Genomic DNA, 9202 nt, shown 5'->3' with positions numbered 1-9202 from the left:
TATAGGTACGGTAGGTACCGAATAGAAGTTTTTTGCGTTTTGTGTGCTCAGTTTGGTTACATTCGTTCGTTGTTCGCATAATGCTTGCGAATACAGTGCAATCCGATTTCCGCTCTCTGCTCCCCGTTCGACATGGGCTTAGATAGCGGGTTTTGTAAAACAGTTGGACACTGATGTAAAGCTTATGGACGCTGTTTACAAAACGTCTGAAGACAGATCTTTATGCGGGAAATTTAACTCGACGGATACCATGCAGGACGTGTTATGTAAGAATCGCGAACCACGGAAGTTTTGTTATTCGAGCGGAAAGACTGTGGACTTTCGAATGATTGTTGCGGGAAGTAACATACGGTATGTACGGGTGTTTGATCTTCCACCAGAAATACCGGATGAGGATCTATCTTCGGTACTCCGACAATACGGTAGAGTGGAGTATTCAGTGCGAGAAAAATTTCCCGCGGATTTGGGCCTCGATCACTTGTACACGGGTCCGTACACACAAAGAACAAACATTATGTAAATAAATGGTTTGAGCTTTACATTTAAAAATGGTTTGTTTTTCGTTAAATTAAAAGTTTTTCCGTCACTGTAAAAGTGATGTTTTTAATTCTAAAGTTGTTTTTATCTATTTATAGTGTAAATTTAAAAGTTTTTTCTTTTAGTGTAAAAATTATAAATCTGTCAAATCGCGAACAAAAACTTATATGTTATTTTGTGCAGTGTCTGTGGCACAACCGGCAAAAATAAAAACAAAACATTAAAGTTTATGTCCGCGATGCGCGCAGCATCAGAGTTTTTAAATTTCATTTGCCGAATATTTGGGAAAGGCTGCCATAAATAAAAGGTATAGGTCTATCATTATTGAAAAACCCGAAGCTGTATCATATACCTATCTTTCTATTTACTTTCCAGGTATCGCAAAAGAGCGAGCCACGATCGACGTGACACTATCACTTCCGAGAACCCAGTCGGCCGTTTTCCCTCCCTTCAGCCGCTCTGCGGCATACAGAAACCGAAAATGCAAGGAAAAACAAGGTAATTTATCTAATTCTTCAAAAGTATGTTTTATGAATAGTTTTCCATTTTGTCCTCAATCGATCTTTGCAGGCTTCGACGAGCTGGTCAGGCAAGCTAGGCAGATAAGTTAGCCAATGGAATGGCTGCTGAATTGACTTGCAAAGTTTCAGTGGCTCAAGTCTGGCCAAATTCCGGATCCCCGGAACAAATATCTATAGCGTTGGAAGAAGTAAGTACATGTTGAAATATACTCGATTAAGCTAAAAACCGGAATACGGGACTAGCTAAGTTGGATTTTTCTCGCAATCCGTACGTTAAACCTAACTTCGCTAGTGGCGCGCTAGTCTAATTAGACTAGCGAACTTAGGTTTAACGTAGGGGTTGCGAGAATAAATCAACTTCGATAGTCATCTATTTCGGTTTTCAACTTGACTATTGCGATACTTACTACAAGTTAATCGTGTAACTCGTGTTTTTTATGTTTTTCTGTGATGTATATTCTAATTTTTATTTGTATGATTTGTTTCAGCGAAGCTAATCATGGGTCAAGACCTGTCAGCATCGGATCGAGAGAGAGGCCAGCGAGGTATGCTCCCGGAAGATGTTACAAGGTTAAAAGTGCCAACGTTTGTGTTAAGAGTATTTTTGATTATATTTATTTTTATAAAAAAAATTATACTTCCGTTAATTATAATATAATAAATGGATTTTAAAATCTCTTCATTTGATTAATTAAATAAAATAAACTACGAATAATTTCAACAACATCATTATTTGAAGTAAAAATATCGAACTCTTATATTTAGGGTCTGTCTCATTTGGAGAATTAAACTTAAAAGTGACAGTTCGAAAATTAAAAAATCACCCCGTTATAAGAATGGCTGGTGCTACCCAGCAATTCCAATAGGACATCGATGGAAAATGATTCGATATCTGTCAAAAGTAATCTTGCTCTGCGAGCAGGGTTATTTGGTAATTATTGAAATGTCACTTTTAAGTTTAATTTCAGTTTAATTATCCAATTGAGACAGACCCTTACAGTATATTTCCATAGGTGTTTCTGTTTTGATTTGACAGTTTAAAAGTTATTTTGAAAGTTTGAACTTTTAATTTTAGGGTCTCAGCAAAGGTGTGAGAAACTTTTTAATCAACAGTTGGCGTACTCTTATTTTGATTTTTCGCAGCTCTCTACGAAAAAGAACCAACGAAACTTTTTATTTTAACCGAGATTTTAACCAATGGTTTTTTTTAATTGCATCGATGATATTTCTTTCTGTGTATATATTTATATATATAGGCTAAACTGTTCAATATAATAGACACAATAACCAGAGAGTATATATGAGTCTATACTATAGATAGTAGAATCTATAGATGAGCGAAAGCATGGCTGAGTCGATTTTTTTTTGCCCGTGCACACGCGCATATGACGTCACAGCCCTTAACGTTTCCATTGTAATCGTGACGTCATGCTCGTTTGGAGACACGTTTGACAGTTCGTTTGGAGACAGAGGATTTATCTTCGCTCATCTATATATTCCACTATCTATAGTCTATACTAATGCGTTTAAGAGAACTTATGTTTTGACTAGAACATGCATACTGGCAACACAGATTATCTAAAATGGAAATTGTATTGCTTTTGGCATTGGAACTTTTCGTTTCGTTGTTGAAGACAGTGACATTTGTCTTCAGCGACTGCTTCCCCGATAGACCTTTTATATTCCGTGTATAGTAGAAAATCGAAAATTTGTTTTCAATAAAATGAAATATCTGCAGTTAGCAGACGTCGCAACTCATTACTGATTAGTGCGCATGATAGTACATCCATGCGTGCATGATGCGCACTACTAATGAAATATTTCAAATTGTCGCGACTCGCGTCGCAGCGCGAGTGCTCAATCGCGCGGTCCGGTTTGGTGGCGGCCCGACAATACATGTTTTTCACTCATATATGAATAATACTGTCAAAACTTGCATTTGACATTTGACATCAGCTAAAAGTTCTATTTTTTGACATCGGTACACTAACATAATTAATCGACATTAATTGTCAAAAATCAGGGTTACCAACTTTATAACTTTCCCCTTGTCGCCGAGTCTTGCGCTGAGTGCTCGGCGCGGAAACCCAAAGGTGGGAATAAAATTTTGGGATTTATGCGCAATAAGTAAACTAAATTAAATTGGCCTTTTATCGCCGGATTAATAAATATCCCGTATGGCCCAGGCAGCAGAGCAGCACTTCAGCGTTAAGGCTTCATGCCATGTCATTCAGAATGGCTGCCTTGCGGCTTACCAACACAGTCAAACAATCAACCAACCCACCCACCCCGATATGCACAGATAAATTTAATTCATATATTGCCTACATACCTGACCACCTTCTCACTAAAAAAGTAAATCTTGACTTAGGTCTAAGTTCAATCTATGCGGCGGTATGATGTTATTATCACATAGCGCTAATTTAGGGAAGATATATAAGCAAGTGAACAAAGTGAAAAAATTCCCCCCAGTAACGCACTATGCCAACGACGTCGAAGGTTTCAACACTCTGCACGTCGTCGGTAGCGTCGTATGCAAGCAATCATTGATCAGCAGCAAACAGTGATGTCGATATGAACTATTGTGAAATCATGGCGGAAACATGTAAAATATCGATTTAATTAATCAATCTTTTCCTAACGCATTATGTATTGATGCAATTATAATAACTTATTGATTTTGTTTTGGGGTGCATTGTAAAAATTGAAAAATCGGGGCAAAAAATGATCTTATTACTGGTGCGTTTGAGCAGCTGGCAACAACAGTTGAGGATGTAAACATAAACAGCCAGCATCGTGAAAACATGATTCATAAATATTCACCTAAACCAAAGAAAAACTGATGCTTTTCTGACAAATTCCATCAGTTAATCTCATGCTTAGACTGTATTGATTAATACTGCTTCCAAATTGGGCTGAAATCTTCCGAATGCGTGCAATGTTTACTGTTGTCGGATGTTAACAAAAAATTAACCCCACGTGTATGCTTACTGAATTGGTATTGGAAGTTTCCACCAGTGCAAATCCATGGCTGATGATTTATATGACACAATCACATTGCAATTTGAGTGTCACAACGCTTCACCTTAACGACAAGGCAAGGCATCTCAGTTCGAGACTCAAAGAAGTTAGTGTTTACCCGCATAATCCTGAACTATATCCGGAAGACAAATCAGATCATTCATGATGATAAATAACGATATCACCACTCTTCTGTATACTGTATGCTGAAATGATAAGCTACCCATTTTATAAACTGTTTCAACAGTGCGGTATGATGTAATCGACCAAATAATTATTTGGGTAATGGGCGGTTAAGTATAATTCTAGAGTGCTTTGAGAATAGGTCGTATGTGCAAAAGAGAGCCTCTCTTCGGTTACATTCTCTTTCGATTATTACAAAGCTATACACAAATTTATGTTGGATTTTTTGGCAGATATCTAAAGACAATAACTTTGTCTAGCGTGCTAAAGTGAAAATGTAGCAGAAAATGCTAAACTTGCCGAACCATTAGCGAAAGAGAGCGTGAACAAAGAGAATCTCTCTTTTGCACATACGACCTATTCTCAAAGCAATCTAGAATTACCATTTAAAACTTGTCGTTTTCCAGTACATTTTTTTCGGCGTACAGCATGTCATGTGGTTGTTAAATAATCTATGTTCCACGAGAAGAACTATACGGGATACCATACGCATATAATGTGACCATATATTTTAAATCCATTGTACTGTTACCATTGATGTTTTGATTTTTTTCTAGGTGTGGTGGGCAAAGCAGAGGGAGAACGAAAATAAATACAATTTTTTTTAGTACTGTTTTTATTCAATCATTTTAGTTTTTTTTTTTCAATTCAAGTGGATAATTTCGGCTCATACTTCGCACTCCACACATCGTTATCATTCATCTAATCACTTGAGCAGGCTATTGCCCATTTTCCCGAAATTCGATGATGTCTGCAATACATGATATAATAAAAATTAGGGGTTTGATCCTTGGTTTAATAAATATTCAAGAAGTACGTACCTGTACACAGTGTATGACCGCGTGATTGCTGACATTTGGAAAATGAAGAAAATCATTTTTAGGGTTCTGCTAACTGGATCTGCAATTAGATATTCAACACAGTTTTTATTTTGAAGTCAATTTGTGACTTTATCGATTAGGTATTTGTGTATACTTACCCTTTTTTCCTAAACAATTTAAAACACGAATCTTCCTCTCCGATAAATTAAAACTTGTGTCCTATTCTACATGCCTGCCGTTCAAATGGCGAAGAGCAGCATTTTTTTCCACACTCACATTTGTCACTGAACTGAAAGAAATATCTTACCTTTATCTTGAAACCGTATAATATTGAGATGTGCGTGTGATACCGCGATGTATTTATGATTGCCGTAAACGATACACAATTATGTAAAAACGGTAGACCATATCGTGTTTATCCCCATTATAGTTTTGTTTCAGTTAACTAACGTTTTTTTGATCAAGTAGAACCTATTATGAAGTAATAAATATTGTACAGAGACGATATGTTGTATATTAATTACTTGTGGGAACTTGAATATATAATTGTTTATAATATAAATTCAATAAAATTATGTAGTCAAATTATAAATTGATGATAACATGGATTGTGACATTACTCCTTAATTCACATGTATCATATCAACCGCACTGTAGACTGTTATTCATTATGCGGGTATATATTCAACGAAATTATACGAGGGTGAGGGAATTTGGTATAAACAATGAAGATATAGAACAAAGCTTTCGAAAACATATTTACCTATTATTTTAATTTTTCTTGTGTTTATCCATTTCAATGAACATAAAAATTCCAAAAAGAAATCATTCAAACTAAAAATAGCATTGGAAAACAAAACCAGATACATAGTGATCGTTCGCTAATTGGGGCACGACCTCCCCCCAACTAGCGAATGCCGTTCGCTAATTGGGGCGTTTTGACAAGCGTCAATATTGTTTACTTTTTACATTGAACAAAGGAAAATTTTACGCGCCAGAAAATATCGATCCCGCCAAACACAGAAACAACAAGTAAATCCACAATACTTGACCAATGGATTCGAAGGTCGGTTCACTTGCCTATTTCAAACGTTCGTTTTTCCAGCAAGGTTTGCCAAACTCAATAAATGTTTGGTAGATTACCTTGTTTTTTGCTCCTTGTCTATCAAAACAGATGTCAAAACATCGGAAAAAGAAAGAGAAGTCCGAGGGAAACAGCAAAAAGCACGTGGCAGACTTGTCAGTTTTGACAGATTTTACTATGAAGATGGGTGTGAAGATGAAAACGGCGATTTCAACGACCGTTCAAGGAGCGACTATTTCGAACGGTCGGGTCCAATAGGGAAATCGACGTACAATAAATCCACAATAAAAGGCTCCCCCAGACCTAAGCGATTTCATCACCGCGACGGCGACAACTAGTCGCCGCGATTCTATCGTTGGGTCGCTGCAGGCAATGTTCTATTTATGCTTCCATACCAACGGCGACAGAATCGCTGTCGCCAAACGATAGAATCGCGTCGCGTGTGTTTGGGGGAACCTTTACTCAGCTTTAGGTAAATTGTTTACATGGGATTAAAGGCAAACTACACGGACAGATAAATCAACCCAAACTTTGAGTTCAATATACGCACTGATGAGAATATAGCAGACAAAATTTACCCAAATTTGGGTAGTTTTCCCTTTCTTTCCCATGATTGCTATCAAAACTAGAGCAAGATGCAAACACCTCACCGAGGTTGCTCAGCCCAATAACCCAAATTTGAGTGAAATCAATATTCTCTATTTTGGGTTGAATAAGGTCCGCTTTGGATAAATTAAACTCAGCTTTGGGTAAATTGTTTACATGCACTGTAAACCCAGCAATACTCTTTAAAGAGTAAAAATAAATAATGCATATTTTGTACCCATTTCCATGTTCCTTGTGTTTACTCATTAATGAGTGAAAAACAAGTTGAAGTTTTAAACAAACAACTGAAGAAACTGTTGGTGGAAGCTCCGATGGATGAATGGTAAGAGTTTTTGTTTTAAATTGTTTATATTTTTATTAATAGGGGAAATAATCATATCTTTTTTAATTCAAGCCTTCGTTTCGTACTGTTTGTTCTGGTCACAGAAAAAGTCGGAACGGAATGGACGTAGCCAGACACAAGCGATTCAGACGAGATATCGACATGCGGAAATTCTTCCCAACTGGACCCGATCCTTTACAGCGACGTGGTGCTGATGCTCTCAATGAATAGCACGGCGCGGCACCGGCACGACTTAAAATCCGCGGAGGAATGGAGGAATTTCATACGGTAATTTTAAAACGTCCACATAAATACTTTTCTCTCCTAACTGGTTCTTATCCGTAGTGATTAAATTGACTATCTCGGTATGCTGATTTCCGGATACTCCAAGTGATGCTGAGAGATTCGGAAAACGGAGTGTTTGCCGTAGTAAATTCGGTCTGTACGGTGTTTATTTATTTACAAGATGATACGCGACACAGGGAGGCAAATCAGGCCAATAAGAAACTAGTCTACTGATTTCATATAATACAGTGAACGTTCGCTAATTGGGTTTTTTCTAGTTGGGGCGCTTTTTAGTTGGGGGTTCGCTAATTGGGGCGAAACCCAATTAAAAAGCAGCTAAACGTCAGAATGTGATGTCAAAAACGCGTTGACATTTTGTTTCCGTGTTTGGCGGGATCGATATTTTCTGGCGCGTAAAATTTTCCTTTGTTCAATGCAAAAAGTAAACAATATTGACGCTTGTCAAAACGCCCCAATTAGCGAACGGCATTCGCTAGTTGGGGGGAGCTCGTGCCCCAATTAGCGAACGATCACTGTATTTGATATTTAACTAAGTGAATATAATCATCTCTGCTAAGATTTTCAGGTCGTGACATTTTCCGGGACATCCTAGAAGGAAGGATTTCCGGTAGTAAGCGGTTAATAAAGGTAAGTAATCACTTTTGATCGATTTGAACATGTTTCTGATTCCTAGAGAAATGTTTGAATACAGACGATTTTCAAAATCAACAAAAATGCAAGTGCTACAAATATGCGATCATGAGCTTGTTTTTAAAATATCATAAAATTTAAGTGTTGATAAACTGTTGAAAAATTCGTGTATCTCTGTATCTCGCCCCTTTGAAAATACATGAGGATAAGATCCGCGTATCAATTTTCCGAGGCATGAGACTACCCCAATCAAGAAATATCCCCAGTTAACTCCATAATTTCTGCTTTTTTACAGAATCCTGAAGTTCCTGCGACGACACACATGCCACCCGATTTGATAAACCAATTAATCCCCCTATTTCGTCGGATTCCATTATTTTAAACAACGATCAATTTATAGATTTTATCTAATTTACTGAAGGATTAAATTAAATTAATCGATTAAACACCATATTTCGTCTGATTTTATTATTTTCAACACCGGTCAATCCACAGGTTTAATATGATCTGCTCCATAATGAAATATATGAACCCGATTAAACACCCTACACTGAAAATATTGTACACGCTTGTATAGTGTTCTTTTTCACGTGCATTGAACGTGTTTCATCACTCACCAATTTTATGTACAATCCACGTTCGATTCTGTATTAATGTTATTGAATTTGAACCACTTGCAAAAACTGTTCAATTCAACGTGTTTTGAACATCGTTCCACCAGTTCATGCATCTGGCGAATACAGGAACATGGCGCTCAGTGATATTACCTCCTGGGAGAATTTAAAAACAGTTTTCGACGTTCTTGAAAATTGATTTACTTTGTTACCACATATACATCCATTCCGATTCAACATTTTCTGGACGAGTATGCACATTTACAAAGGTGAGTTAAGGCCTGAATTTTATCGGAATTTATTTATCAAACAAAATCTTATTTCCAGAGTGTATTGATTATGCGATTACGGAAGTTTCATGTGGGAAAACGATTTTCCAGACGGGCCGCTCAACACGCAACTGAGATGCATGTGGTAAACTATAAAAAAAAATCTGCGGAAGTATCTATAAGGATTTGATTCTCAGATTGTCTGGGAAAACTGCAGGCTATAAGCTGGTGAATCAGTGTGAAAATCTTTAGGAATATCTAGCTAAATTATAGCAATAATCAGAAACA

The 9202-nt window shown here is 37.0% G+C and overlaps 2 long non-coding RNA genes across 2 annotated transcripts; one reads left to right on the top strand and one right to left on the bottom strand.

Moving 5' to 3' along the window:
* Nucleotides 1-549: 549 nt before the first annotated feature.
* On the top strand, nt 550-1730 carry LOC134221589 (uncharacterized). The gene is made up of 4 exons (XR_009982366.1): nt 550-844; nt 913-1035; nt 1108-1246; nt 1547-1730. It is a non-coding gene; the product is annotated as an uncharacterized LOC134221589 (long non-coding RNA).
* Nucleotides 1731-4880: 3150 nt separating this feature from the next.
* On the bottom strand, nt 4881-5368 carry LOC134221585 (uncharacterized). The gene is made up of 3 exons (XR_009982365.1): nt 5242-5368; nt 5084-5162; nt 4881-5013 (listed from the first exon to the last, which is right to left on the bottom strand). It is a non-coding gene; the product is annotated as an uncharacterized LOC134221585 (long non-coding RNA).
* Between the last annotated feature and the right edge of the window lie 3834 nt (nt 5369-9202).

The sequence above is a fragment of the Armigeres subalbatus genome, chromosome 3, assembly GCF_024139115.2.
Source record: "Armigeres subalbatus isolate Guangzhou_Male chromosome 3, GZ_Asu_2, whole genome shotgun sequence".
Classification (NCBI taxonomy): Eukaryota; Metazoa; Arthropoda; class Insecta; order Diptera; family Culicidae; genus Armigeres; species Armigeres subalbatus.
Note: the sequence above shows the minus strand (reverse complement) of the source record. Positions and strands in the feature narration are given on the sequence as shown.